Raw genomic sequence first — 15,619 nt, 5'->3', positions numbered from 1 at the left:
AATCTTTAATTTTTTGGTAAATGCAAAGCTAATGGAAAAAAAGTTTTAAGTTATATTGTGTATTAGAGAATAGTCTGAAGTGCAGAATAAATTTGTCACTTTGCTGCTAAGACAGAGCATTAATACAAACACATATATTAACATACACAAGAATATTACATGTGTGTATAATATTTGTAATATAAATGTAATTAGAAAAAGCAAGTTACAGTTTTTCTCAATCGATTTGGTACATTTCTCCAAACTCAGGTAACAGCTCTCAAAACAGTTAACACAGTGATCAGTACATTTTGTAATTGTCCTAAACAGATAGTAAATTCTCCTTCATTTCATACAAATCACAAATCAAAAGCATAATTTTCTCAAAACACTGTGCACAAAAATCCCTAATTTTATCACAGCAGTTCATACAGCCAACCAAATCTTTAATATATCAGGAAAAACATTTGTAACTTTTTCATTGTTCTTCACAAAGATCACAAGCATTTTTTACTATTTTCAAAACACAACAAACAAAACTCTGTGAATTGTAAAATAGTCAGTTGCACACCACATTAATGCCAAATTGTTATCTGATGAGTTAGTAATCCACTCAACACAGAAAAAGCCAATTTCCTAATTGTTCACACAGCTGTCTTACTGTACGTAATTACAACAACTACAAAGGGGAAGAGAAGAAGAACAAAGAAGACAATGAGGAGATACAGTAAGACAAAAAAAGAAGTATGAGCAGTGGAAACAGAAGAGGTTTAAGAGTGAGAGGTGGTAGCCAGGGTAGAGGGAGAAGAGGAAGAGGAGATAGAGAAAGAAGAGCTGAAGATGTAGGAGGAAGAGCGAGAAGAGCTGAGGATGTAGGAAGAGGAGAAGAGTTTGAAGAGATGGATAGATTGGAGGGCAATGGTATAGTGGAAAGAGAAAATATAAGAAAAGGTGGACAGGGAGGAAGAGGAGGGCAAAGAGGAAGAGGAGGGAGGAGAGGTAGAATGAGGGTAGGGTACACGCGTGTTTCAAATGAAATCAGAGCCACACTTATTGACCATGTCATAAATCATGGTCTCTCACTGAGAGAAGCTGGCCAGAGAGTTCAGCCCAATATAAATAGATCCACAGTGGCTTCAATTATCCGTGCATTTCAGAGGGAATACCAGTAAGTAACTATATCATTCTACTTTTACAATGAGAGTCCATGTAGTCTTGTTTGACATAGGTCTAGATCTCTACAGTAAATGTTCCTGCTTGTCCAAACCTTTTTCAGAATTGAAGTTAGAGAACACTCAGGTGGACGAACAAGACTTTTTTCAGTTGAACAAGAGCATGCCATTGTTGACATGGTGGTCCAGAAAAAGAAATTCTGCAAAGAATAACACAGGACAATCAACTGTTCCACAATATCCACCAATGCAGTCGCTCCACAATTGACCGTGTTCTAAGAAGAAATGCTATCCGAATGAAGCAAGTATACAAAGTGCCCTTTGAGAGGAAATCCGTTAGAGTGAAGGAGTTGCGATTCCAGTTTGTTCAAGTATGTGCAACCCAATTACTTCAATTTTACTGTCAACTCATTATGAGTACCTGTATATTGATGAAGCAGGCTTCAATCTTCAAAAAAAATGGAGAAGAGGGAGAAATGTGATTGGCCATCGTGCTACAGTCAATGTCCCTGGACAACGAGGAGGCAACATCACTCTCTGTGCAGCAATTTCTACAACTGGTGCTGTGGCACACAATGCTGTCTTGGGACCATACAACACAGCAAGGCTCCTATATTTTTTAAACCTCCCCAATGAAATCCTCTTTCCGCAGTGTGATCAGGAGCAAATGGTGCGGAATTTTGTAGTTGTTTGGGACAATGTCCAATTACACCATTCAGCACTAGTGCGAGAGTGGTTTGAGAATCACCCACAATTCAGGATGGTGTTTCTTCCACCATATTCTCTTTTCCTGAATCCAATTGAGGAATTCTTCTCCTCTTGGAGATGAAAAGTACATGATCGCAACCCTTACAACCAAGTAAGTCTTCTTCAAGCGATGGAAGAGGCCTGTGGAGATTAAGGATGGATACAGCATTCAAGGCGTTTTTTCCCACGATGCATGACTCGTGAAAATATTTTCTGTGATGTTGATGAAATTCTCTGGCCAGATGTAATTGAGAGGCATGATCAATAAAATAATTGATTCAATGAATGCAGTACACTTATCACTTTATTTTTTTTATTTACCTAACCTATGTACTTATTTGCATAATATATATATATATATATATATATATATATATATATATATATATATATATATATATATATATATATATATATATTTGTGTGTGTGAGGTGACAACTTATTGTTTACATTTACATTTACATCATGTGACAGACGCCCTTATCCAGAACGACGTACATAAGTGCTTAAATCTCTAACATTGAATGCATTAATGCTGGATCACTAAGATACATACTTAAGATACCATGAGTTTAAAACATTTGTTCAGAGTTACAATGAAAAAGTGTCAAAGGTTTTTTTTTTTTTTTTTTATTTTAAAAATGCAAAAGATAAGGAAAGAAGTGCTAGTTGAAGTGTTTCCTGAATAAGTAGGTCTTCAACCACCGCTTGAAAATAGCCAGTGACTCAGCTGTCCGGACCTCTAGGGGAAGTTCATTCCACCACCTTGGTGCCAGTACAGATAAGAGTCTTGTAGTATACTTGCCTCTTACCCTGAGAGATGGTGGAACCAGTCGAGCAGTGCTGGTAGATCGGAGGGTGTGGGGTGCAGTGCGAGGAGTGATGAGGGCTTTGAGGTAAGAGGGAGCTGGTCCATTTTTGGCTTTGTAGGCCAGCATCAGTGTTTTGAATCTGATGCGTGGAGCTACCGGAAGCCAGTGGAGGGATCGCAGCAGTGTGGTGGTATGCGAGAACTTTGGCAGGTTGAAAACAGAATGGTGATTAACTCTTTATCAACCTTCTCCAGTCTTGCAAGACTCTTCCCTTCAAACTCCCTGTTGTTCTTGAGGACAAGGACTGAGATGGCTTTCTGAGCCTCATCACAGGTGTTCCGTAACTGATCAACCTGAAACTGAAACTCTGGCTTTTCCTTGTCCATAGCCATCAGTTTTCCCAGAGAGCTGACACGATCCATGAGGTGCTTGGTGGACACCTCAGTGTAGGTTGTAGAGATCATGTTGACAAGGTTGGCGATGTTAGTGGCTTGAAAGGCTTGATTGTAGAGCAGATCTTTGGAGAAGAGCTTTGCGTTGTAGGAAAGTTGTTGTGTCTCCTCAGATGTGGATACAAAATCTTTAAGGGTTTTGGTCAGACTGATTTTCACAATGTTGGACACCATCTGAAAGAAGCGCACCATCTTCTCCCACTGCTCCTTCACTCTCCCCATGGCATCCATACCCTTAACCAACATTTTTATAGTTTTGTTAAAGTCTATCTCTTTGATCTCACAGCTCCTCATGGTGATCAGGATTTCAGTCAGCTCCTTTTGGTTCTTCTCCATGTTCTCTACACCCTTACCATACATCTCACTGGTCTTGTCCAGTTGAGCGCGGCTCACCTCTATGCGGAACCTGGCATTATCTGATGCCCTTTGTGAAGCTTTCACCTTCCCAGGTTTACTTTCTTCTTTATACATCATTGGTGGTTTTGGAGTCAGAGCAGGAGAATTTGTGACAGATTTACTTTTGCTGTCAAACTTATGAGCTGATTCATTCAGGTTTCTGATCAGTTTAATCAACTCATTTGTTTTGGCTTCTTCACATTTCTGTTCTGGTGTATACTTTGCTAGTTCTTCACAGATCTCGATGCCTTTGGTACAGATGTTTTGAGCTTCCTCTTTTGTTTTGCAGTCTGGAAATTCTTTTAAACTTTCCCCGATTCGTTTGAACTGATCTGCCTGAAAATTTGTCTTTGTAGTTTTGTGTTTTTGATCATACAAATCTTTCCAGTTAATTGTGTTTTCAATCACAAACTCTTGAATTTTCTCTGTGCATTTCAGGATTTCTGCAGATTTACTATAAATAGTGATTTCATCAAAGCTATCAGCCAGCTCCTCTCCATAAAAGTGCTCAGCATTTACACATGCACCCAGCAGTTCTTGGATAATGTTGATGACATCAGTGAACCGTTTTTCTGTTGAATTGCCAGCTCCAGACATTCATCTGCAACAACACGGATGTTCTCCAGCTGATCAGGGAGGTGAGCTTCAACAACCTCATTGCTGCCTTGGAACAGGATCTTCACAGCCATCTTCATGTAATCAGGAACTGCCATGGTGTAAAGTCTAATCTGATCCATGTTCTTATGGGCCTCGTTGAAAGCCCACCAGCTGGAGTTACACACCTGCATGAGGCAGGCACGAAATGACTCTGGGTACTTGATGAACTTGTAGCCAACTTTAGGTGGGTTCTTGTTGATGGAAAATTAAAATTTCCTAAAGTCTAAACTGATCCCTGATGTAGTTGTAATTGTCACATTTCTCAGTGAAGAATCATGAGATCTGGGATTCTGGGGTAATTTCCTATTTACAGGACATTTTAGCTGGAAGCTATAAACAGATCTGATGAGAAATACAACAGTGAAACATCTGTCCCACAGTTAAGCTTGGAGGAAGAGGTGTGATGGTGCTGGGAACCATTTCAGCTGTTGGTCCTGGTGAAAAGTGCACTAATAATATAGTTTATAAAAAGCTTCACATAGGTTTATCCACAAGGCATAAACATAAAAAGAAACCAAGTGGTAAAGGTTTTCCATACTAAATCACTATCTATTTATTTAATCTGTTCTAATTTTCTGACCACTGATTTGACTTTAAGACCTTTAAAATATTATATTAATGGTTCAGCACTGCCATAACACCTAATATTTACTGTAACATACTGAGAATCTTAAAGTCTCTATAATATTAAACACAATCACATCTAACTTGTCTAGTGTTCAAGCAAGTTGAAGTTGAGTGTTGAAGTGTTGAAACTTTTTGTTAGTTCTGTTAGTTTTATCAGATGTAAACATTCCACCTTTACTCATGTGTCACAAAATAACTAAACCCACCAAAAGTAAGAGCTCTCAGATGTTGTCTGTGTGCATCATGGTTCAGATTTTTTATTATGGTTTGCACTGTAAGTGTACAAATTGTTCTCTGCTGGCACCCAAGAAGGCAGCCATGGTGATGTCATTATTAATTTATTTTCTTTTTGTTTTTAGTAGGAAGAAAGAAGCCATGGATTTGCAAATTGCAAAGAAAACTCAAAGCCTCACCACAGCTGAGGAGATGAGGAACCAAACCAAGCTTGTGATGCAGCCATATGCCAACTGGGAGGAGTATCTGACTCCTGCTCCTCTCTCCATAGCCATCCTGGGAGAGCTGGTCTTCATCTCCTCCAAAATAGATATAACAACAATTGATATAAACTAAAGAACTAAAACATAATTGAACAACAAAAGTTATGAGCCGCTCAGACTGACTGTAAACAGTGAATGCATGAATAAAACCATCACCTCTTTAAAAGTAAGCCCGCACAGTATACTGTTGTAGAGTATGATATAGTATCATAAGCACACGATATAGAGTAAACTCATAAATACCTTTTACACTAGAGATTATTAAAGTAAATGAACAGAAAATAGATTTTAAAGGTCTGCTCATTAAACTTCATGAGCCTCAGAGTGAAATAAAGCTTCAGAGTGAGATGAAGTAAAAGATGTAGACAAGTTATACGCTTCTCAATGTGAAGAAACTATGATCCAAGTGAGGAGAGGAAACATCGCTTTTTAGAGATAAGTGGAAGTGTACAAAAGCAAGAATAGAAATTTTGCAAGGTGACATAAATATGCATAATAAGTGCATGCGCACACACACAGACACACTCAGACACATACACCACACACACTCAGACACACACACACATACACTCAGACACACACTCCATTATTAGGAATTCAATGTCATCTATCATCTATATCATTGTCTGTTTCTTGTATTCATAACTGTAAGACAAAGATTGTATATTTGTATATATGTATATAGATTGTAAATTTATATATGTGGATAAATACAACACATTTAAATATGTCTTAAACTTTTGTCTAATATTAATATTTGTATAATACATTTTTTGTGTGATGTTTCTTATGTTGGGGGGCACGGTGGCTTAGTGGTTAGCACGTTCGCCTCACACCTCCAGGGTCGGGGTTCGATTCCCGCCTCCACCTTGTGTGTGTGGAGTTTGCATGTTCTCCCCATGCCTCGGGGGTTTCCTCCGGGTACTCCGGTTTCCTCCCCCAGTCCAAAGACATGCATGGTAGGTTGATTGGCATCTCTGGAAAATTGTCCCTAGTGTGTGATTGCGTGAGTGAATGAGAGTGTGTGTGTGCCCTGCGATGGGTTGGCACTCCGTCCAGGGTGTATCCTGCCTTGATGCCCAATGACGCCTGAGATAGGCACAGGCTCCCCGTGACCCGAGGTAGTTCGGATAAGCGGTAGAAAATGAGTGAGATGAGTGAGTTTCTTATGTTCTGTAAAGCTGCTTTAAGACAATGTCCATTGTTAAAAGCGGTATACAAATAAATTTATATTGAATTGTATAAAAGGATTAAATGTTTGCAGTGTGACAAAACTTTAAAAGTAATTGTTAAGAACAGTCTTTTCCTACCTGGATATGCTGAAAGTCTTCAGTGAAGGTGTGGAGGTTCTTTGTCTGCTCTGTGATCCAAGTCTTGCACTGACTCAAGACTAAAAGCCCCTGTGTATTTATAATGTGTAATCTGCCCTCCCCTTTTCACCCACCCACCTCTGATACATATATAAAAGAAGTTCATCTTATAAATCTCACATAATAAGTGACTGTGGTGATCCAGAAGAGAAAGTACAGCAATAGAGTTAAACTTTCACACTCTGATTACAGATTTATCTTCAGGAGACCCTGTGACAAGGTAATCATGTTTCATGCTGCTTTTATAGGTGCTGTGTTCTTTTTTTAAATTTTTTTTATTTTATTATTATTATTATTATTATTATTATTATTATTATTATTATTATTATTATTATCATTATTATTATTTTCATTTTTTTTACTGTCTTTAAATATAATAACTTGATGTTTTCATTCAAACTTAAATTCTAAAAATAAAATGACTGACATGAAGAAATAAAAAGAAAAACAGAACATTCTCATGTTTAAGACTCACAAAATAGTATTTTAGTATGAAAGACTTGTTTTTATTTATTATCCTTTTTATTTGATAGCATTGGAAGTTTGATGCTGATTGACATCTCATTTCACCTATCAAAAGAAGTCTTCGTTTGACGTTTGGTCGCGGCGCCGCTCAACATTTCAAATCCATCAATCAATGACAAAGAGTTGAGAGCTAGAGAAGAAAACTGTAACAGACTAATACTAAAACATCAAATTTCGGTATGTTTTGAGATTTAGTTCTCCAGAAAAATATTTCGAAAGTTAAGTCGCTGTATATAAATTGACGTTAGAGGCTATTAACAGTTTAGCCATAATGTACATTAGGTTGACATTTGTGTTAGTTATACATGTATACAGTGCAGTGTCTGTGTGTAAGTCTTTAACTGTTTAGCTAATATGAGGTAACTAGTTTTACAGCTGTCAGTGTTTAATGTTGTTATTTAACTATGTATCTGGTAACGTTACTCAAAAGATTACTGCAATCGCAGACAGCCTGTTAGCTGTCATAAAGGTGATTAAAGTAGTCATTTATGCTGAGAGTTGATTTTAAAGTGCAATTATTATTATAGTGGGATTTGTAGTTAAAGTTGAGTTTGAATTAAAACATCTGTATTTGATGCTTAAATGTATTATATCCATGTGTCATATTTTTACCTGAAAATATTTGGAAATTTTCAGCACTATGTTGTGAAAAAATCCTGGAACCTTAAGAGAATAAATTATAATATTATTATTATTATATTATTATTATATTATATTAATTATTATTATATCAATACCAAGGCAATATATATAAAACATATATCTAGAGATTATGTTAACCAGAAGTCAGAGGGTGGAAGGGGAACTGTCTATTATATTAGCAGACAGGAGAAGGAATAATGTAAAAGCAGGGTCCTAAGACACGTGGTGTAATAATAATTTTAAGATAATATATAACTAGAGAATAAAATAACCACACTGGAGACAGAGGGAATGTTTATAGGTTTATTATAAACAATCTTAGTAATCAGAGAGAGTAAACAGGGGACCCAGGGCCAGAAAGGTCAGGAGAATGGAGCTGTTCCAGACATGATACTGTATGAAGTAGCTGGAAGCGGCATAGCTCGCCATGACATCAGCGGGCACTGGCCTTGGGTAGGGAGAAGGACGAGGATGGTGAGGTAGGGACCTGATGGGGCGACCAGGATGAGCTGGCTGACCTCGAGGCGAAGGATCTGAGGGGAGATAAGGGGAGTTAGAGGATATAGAGGAACGGGAGCTTGAGATATGTGTCAGCAAGGACAGGCTGAGATCATAGCTGAGATCATAGCATGAGATCATAACATGAGATCATAACAAAATTCAAGCATTTAGCAGGTTAGAGGAGTCATCAAAGAACTCCATTTTTGTACACAAGCAACATTATAGCAGCAATAGCTTAGCAATAGTGACAACATTATAGCAGCAATAGTTTAGCAATAGTGACAATATAAGATGACAAATAGATAAGAGCTTTCTTTTAACATAATAACTTTTGACATAAACCAGACTCATAGAGTGATTTATAATCATTAAAAATCATGTATAGAAGAAAATAGCAAAGAGGTAACTTACTCATTGTAGTTGAATGAAGGATTAATCCTCAGGACATCTGTCATAAAAGACTGAGAGGCAAATGTAACATTGACCAGTAAAGCTCTTTTGAGCACATTTTTAATAACAATAACAAAATTGTTATTTAGAATGAAGACGACCTTGGTTCCCAGACCTTAGCTCATAACTGTTATATAGAACAAAGAAGACCCAGGGTCGCAGGCCTGAGCTCCCAGACCTGGGCCCCGGGGAACTAAGGGGAGGAAAATCCATAAATGGGCATATGGGCAAAAGGTGATGGAAAACAAGGGGATTGTAGGGAACAGGACTTTACAAAAACATATGAGGTAATTCCGGTAAATGAGGTAATTATGATAAGGTGATATGATGAAAAAACATATTGGGAACGGGCCTGTGAGGAGGGGAACCAATGAGGAGGCACCTAGAAGCGCCAGGGTATATATAGAGGAGAATTATTGGGCCCAAATTGGTATGTGTAAAAAAAACCCGTTACTTTGCAGGACCGTCCTGAGGGTTTTTGTTTTTTGTTTTTGCATGCCGAGGCTCTTCATGAAGATGCTTTTTTCTTTTGGGTTTTTGGGATTTCTTTTGTTACTTTCAACTTGGCAATTTCTCTTAGAGAATTGTTGGCTAATTGACCACAATAAAGAAGTTTGCTCATTCTCATCCAGGTCTGAGGAGCTTTCTCATTGTTTAATTTATATTAATGTTAGTGCTAGTAAATTAAGTAATTAAAAATTATAAAGTATATAAGCATAATTCACCCTGCGATGTGTCGACTTGGAGAAGGGCTCTAAGTTCCGACATATTTAATGGCACCCCAGATGGGACTCTGTAGGGACGGTGTGAGCTGCCTCCAGAACTGGGACCACTCTCTCTGAAGGGCTACAGAGGCCGGCCATAATAACAAGGTAAGCAGACGCCTGTTATAGTCAAAAGTCTGTGTATAGTGAATCTGTGGCCTGAGAGGGGAGGGGTGGCCCTGAAGAGGAGAGCAGACAGCCGCCCTTGAGATAAGAATTCCTAAGGGTGAGATAAAGAGCTGGATGAGAAAAACAAAGGGAAAGCCCCATAACTAGATAAGGTTTTGATGTGTGACTGTGTGTGTGTGTGTGTGAAAAATCTCATGAGTGCTATGTTGTGGTTAGGCCTGGATAAATAAAATTCCTGGAGCGTACCGCCAGTGTGAGTGCTATTAAACTGAATGTGAGACTGAGCCCTGAAGCTCATTCATGTGAGTGCTATTAAACTCACGGACCAGGGCAGGACGGCAGGTGGTAAAGTGCACGGTAAAATTCCTGGAGCGTACCGCCGGTGTGAGTGCTATTAAACTCACGGACCGGGGCAGGACGGCAGGTGGTGAAAACGCGTTAGTCCCTAGATACCGCTGTTGGTTAATACAGGTCTGCTTGGTAGGGACGGTGAAAGGGGGGGCCCCCGGTATTTAAGTGTATGATAATCTGTGTATGAGAATTTGTATATGATAATCTGTGTATGATAATCTGTATATAATAAATCTGTGTATGATAATAAGTGTATGATAATAAGTGGATAATAAGTGTATGTGATAAGTGTACGTGTGTACATAGATACAGGTACACAATATAAGTACACAATATAAGTATACGGTGATAAGTGTACGTGTGTACATAGATATAGGTACACAATATAAGTACACAATATAAGTACACGGTGATAAGTGTACGTGTGTACATAGATAAGTACAAGCAACCCACAAGCACAAATGAACAAATAAGTACACACGTGATAAGTGTACGTGAACCCACAAGCACAAATGAACAAATAAGTACACACGTGATAAGTGTACATGAACCCACAAGCACAAATGAACAAATAAGTACACACGTGATAAGTGTACATGAACCCACAAGCACAAATGAACAAATAAGTACACACGTGATAAGTGTACATGAACCCACAAGCACAAATGAACAAATAAGCACACACGTGATAAGTGTACGTAATGAGTGCACGGTAATGTGCAAACTGTGTATGGATAACTCATGTGCATTGTTGAACCTAATGACGATTCAGTTTGATGTGTGATGTAGAAAAAATTAATTAATTACTGTTAATCCCATAATCCGTATGGAGGATGAATTACTCTTTGTAGGTATACTGATTGGACAAGTTGAATGGGATCTGGGAACTGCATTGACTGCAAAAAGAGGTAAGTAACATAACACACAACAAGCAGAACATCTATTTATGACGGGACTGTGTGAGACACAGAGTGGTACACTGAGTGAAAAATAAGAAGCTTAGAAAAATGGAGGGAAGTTATTGACTGTAAATACACAGTTATGTTGAATATTGTTTAAAAACGTAGACTCTCAGGATTTTATTGAGCACACACACCAAGCATAATATGATTTATAATAGTCGTAATATGATCAAGTTGATCGTTACCTGAACTAGGTGGCGCTAGTTCAGTTGGTTTACTTGCCTTCAAGCTCTTCCTTTTTCCTCACTGGAGTGATTTCTTTCATAACAAATATTATAGATTTTCATATTCATAGATTCCCAAGAATCCATGGGAATTGGAATATCTCAGCTGTATTATCCACATCACTTTGCTCGCCTCACAATCTTCACGATTCTGACCGAAAACCGTAAGTAGAAGTTCATCTCCCACTTTTCATTGGAGGATTAGAAAACTACAATTCTGTGTCAGATTTGTAGTCCAGACTCCTAGGAATCAAACAAGCCCCCACATGAGCCAATAGGTGCCCGTAGAGCAGAGATAGACAGCTTAAAGGCCAATGACGGCTCTCCATTGTATTCAGAACACCCTTTGTTTGCTTGGCAGATGTGTGTGTGTGGCAGTTGAGGTGTGATGAGGGCCATCTGGCAGGGGGGGCTGCCAGTGATAACAATTCTTAAGGTGTATTGTGCAATCCTAAAACTCACACACACAGAATAGCTTTCCTGTGTTTTTCTTGAGCAAATACTACTGCCTGGTGTAAAACATTCATATAAAATTCATTCTTGGGTCTCTTTGACAAATTTTTGGATGGAAGCTAAGACGTGTGGCTCTGACCTTGAGTTCTTCATTAGCTCATGGTTTGTGTTTACTGTAGTGTTTTATTACAGAAAAAAAATTATTATTTTGGTGGAAATGAAACCTTCATTCTAGCCTCTGTAACTCTGTGCCAGTAAGGCCTTGAATTGCCCTGATACTTGTAACTAAAACAAGAGTCTTGTTGGACACACTGCTTAGTGCTTTCCCTTCTGATAGCTCCCCCCAACAGTGCTTGGTGACTTCAACCTCCCCTCTGACAAGCTACATTCTTCTTCCCTCCTGTCTCTTCTTGACTCATTCACACTCACACTCAACAGCTACATCCCCACACACAAAGGAGGCAATGTGCTGGACCTGGTTTTCACCCGTCCTTCTCCAGCTACAGACGTGACTGCTACCCCACTACACGTCTCTGCACTTACATCTCAGAGTATGGATTCCCCTACACCTTTGTTGTCGCATTTCTCAACTGTAACAGCAGAAGAGATTCTAAAACTCATCCAGTCTTGCAATCCTACCACCTGCCCATTGGATCCACTCCCTTCCACTATGCTCCAGACCATCTCGCAAGACCTTCTGCCCTTCATTACCACTATCGCCAATAGATCCATAGCATCTGGTCAGGTACCAACTACTTTCAAGAGAGCAAGGGTTATTCCCATCCTGAAGAAACCTGCTCTGGATCCATCAGACATCAGTAACTACAGACCGGTATCACTTCTCTCGTTTCTTTCAAAAATTCTTGAACGCATTGTCTTTAATCAACTGTCTGTCTATCTCTCACAGAATAACCTCACTAGAGCAGGTAAACCTATGGCCAGAAAAAGAACAAGGCGAAGCAATTAAAGCACCTCTGAAACAAAGTTGTATGGCAGATGAGACAATGCAGGAATTGAAAGAACACACATCTCACCTGGAAATGGGGGTGGAGGAGTTGAGAGGAGACCTAAAGGAAGAACAGAAGCATGCCGAGCAAAGGATAAGAGGCCTAAAATATGAAAAAGACAAAACCACAGCAGCAATATGCAAAGGCTTGGAGAAAAGGTTGCAAGAACAAGAACAAAAGATAGCCAACGCAACCGAAAGAGTAAAACGAGGAAAAAGGGCCAAGCCCACCATGAGAGACAAAAGAGATGAAGCGAAGTGGAAACTATTACAGGACCGAAGACGCGTGATCACACGGTCGCAGGCTCAAAGCCAACAAAGGAAGGTGGACAAAGAAGAAACTGAAACCTCCAGCGACGAAGAGGGTGAGATAGATGAGCCGAGTGGAGAAGCAGCAGCCAAGCCAAACGAATTGGGACACAGTCTGGCCTTTGGTGACCTGAAGGTAATCCTATGCCAGACAATTGGGAAGGCAAAAATGATAGAAATGTTCGGCCTCGCTGGACTAGGAAAAGAAGCAAATGACTCAAGAGCAGATGGAATAACCTTTGGCCCATTCAGAAACCGTCTGTGGGATCAGCTAAGGGAAGCATACCCAACTAAAGCCGATCCGGGCAAAGTGGAGAAACTAAAGCTGGATGAAGAAGAGGGAGTTGCCCAGTTTATATTGAAACTCCAGGAGTCTTGGAGGGAGGAAATGGGAGCCTCGTGGGATGAAACGCCCGCAAATATGACTTTGTTCAAGCTCATGTTGAGAAGGGCACTTCCAGCAGAGGTTCAAGACCAGCTGGAGACGGTAGTGGGTTTGAACACTATGCCATGGGCCACCTTCGAGGCAAATGTGATACACCATACAGAACTTCACAGGAAAAGAAAAAGGGAGGCAAAGAAGGCTGAAGAGAACTTGTTGGTGCAACTGCACAAGGCACAACTGGGGGAACTGACGAGAAACAAACGAGAAAGCCACGAAAAGAAGAAGAAGGAGGAAAAAGAATACACCAAACAGGCGGCAGTCATGGTCGCCCCAGCTGCAGATCAGGTAGCACCACCCCAAGATGGAGGAGTGCCACAGGTGGTGACACAGACACAGCTGTTGCCCCCAACTATGATACAGTATCCCATGGGATACCCAACAAGTTATCCTGTGAATCCTCAGTATGCACCTCTTCAACGCGGATGGGGACCAACCAGAGGTTGAGGAAGAAGAGGACAAGGAAGACAACCTCCACAGAGACCGGCCTGGGGAGCAGAAGTACAGGGAAAAACCTGCTGGATGTGCAATAACCCAGGTCACATAAGATATGATTGTCCCTACTTACAAGATGGAGCACTAGGAGGGGTGCTCCATCTTGTAATGGAAACCAAGGAAGACAACAGATGCCTGGACAGATGCCTGCTCCAATGTTTCAACAAGGAGCAGGGCAGTCAGGAATGCAGCAAGCACCTGCAGCAACACCACAAGGAGCTGGAAATTGGGTAGGCCAATGGATGGGCCCAGGGGTTCAAGGACAAGCCCCAGTACCACCTGGAGGGAGCCCACTGGGCCCAGCTCCAGGAGGAATGTGAAGAGGCCTAGAGAAGCCAGAGGGGGAGCTGGTGCAGTGTACCACCTCACTGCACCCTGCACAAGAACCAACAATTATGGTGGGAATTGGAAATGAAGCAATAAAGCAATAAGACAGTGGAGCAATAAAGACAGTGGGCTTCTCAGGAAAAACTCAGACTCTACGATTTACTGAGCCACAATGGATTACTGTAGAAGGAATAGTAGTGCAAGCACCTCTACTTTATTCCCCAGACACTCCAGGTAATCTTATTGGAAGAGATGTGCTCTGCAAACTAGGAGCCAAAATACACTGTGGGCCAACAGGAGTGTGGATAACACTTCCAGAAATGTTAGCTCAACAATACCTAGTAGTAAGCCAAGAAGAGGAAATGACAGAGCTGGACAAAGTGTATTGGATGGAAGTCAAAGACAAAAATACATCACAAATATGGAAAGAATATTCAGAATGGAAACCATGGTTAAACTACATACGCCCAGATTGCCGTGAGGCTAGAGGACCATGGCATTGTACACTGAAATATGATGAAGGGGGAAAAGATGAAGAATACGCATCGTTATGGGAAGAACGACTTGAAAGAAGAAAATATGTCATCAGTACGGATAGCATAATACTTGGTCGGCAAGGAATAGCTACATATGCCGTACTCCCTGAACAGATTCACGAGTGGTATCAAGTTGGAGACGCAGTCTCCCACATCTCCCTGATGATTGGGCAAGGTTTTGAATCAAAAGATTTAGGGCCTATGATGAGAGAAGCAGGAAGGGTAGAGAAATGGAACACGACAAGAAATTCTAGGATATATATGTCAGAAGACAAAACGGTTCTAAAGATAGATTATAAAGTGACAGAGCAAGTAGTAGCTACCATTATGTTAGTAAGTCAGCAAACAAAGATACAAGTAAGAGTAGGAGTAGAGGTACAGATGCCACAAATAGCAGATGAGGAAGAGTTAACAGAAAAAGATGTAGTGAAAGCACTAGGTGAAGTTCCGGAACAACTATGAACTAAACACGCATCAGATGTAGGACTAGTCAAATCAGCAGGGCTAGCAAAAATACAAATCAGACCCAACGCTCCAATACCCTATCAGAGACAATACCAGTTATCCAAACAAGCGGAAGAAGGGATAGGGCCAACTATTAACGGGTTAGTGGAAGCAGGGGTTTTAATCCCCACTAGGAGTCAGTGCAATACTCCAATTTTTCCGGTCAGAAAGCCTAAATCAGACAAATGGAGATTGGTCCACGATTTGAGACCAGTCAATCAGATAGTGGTGGCTGAGACTCCAGTAGTCCCAGATCCACACACTTTGTTATCAAATATTCCAGGGGGAA

At 40.2% G+C, this 15,619-nt stretch overlaps 2 pseudogenes; one reads left to right on the top strand and one right to left on the bottom strand.

Moving 5' to 3' along the window:
• Nucleotides 1-15,619, top strand: part of LOC132842591 (uncharacterized) — a 522,997-nt pseudogene that overhangs the window by 402,006 nt on the left and 105,372 nt on the right.
• Nucleotides 1,299-4,419, bottom strand: LOC132842124 (uncharacterized; annotated as a pseudogene).

This window comes from Tachysurus vachellii, chromosome 3, assembly GCF_030014155.1.
Source record: "Tachysurus vachellii isolate PV-2020 chromosome 3, HZAU_Pvac_v1, whole genome shotgun sequence".
Taxonomy (NCBI): domain Eukaryota; kingdom Metazoa; phylum Chordata; class Actinopteri; order Siluriformes; family Bagridae; genus Tachysurus; species Tachysurus vachellii.
The sequence above is the reverse complement of the archived record's forward strand: the minus strand, read 5'-3'. Positions and strand labels throughout refer to the sequence as shown.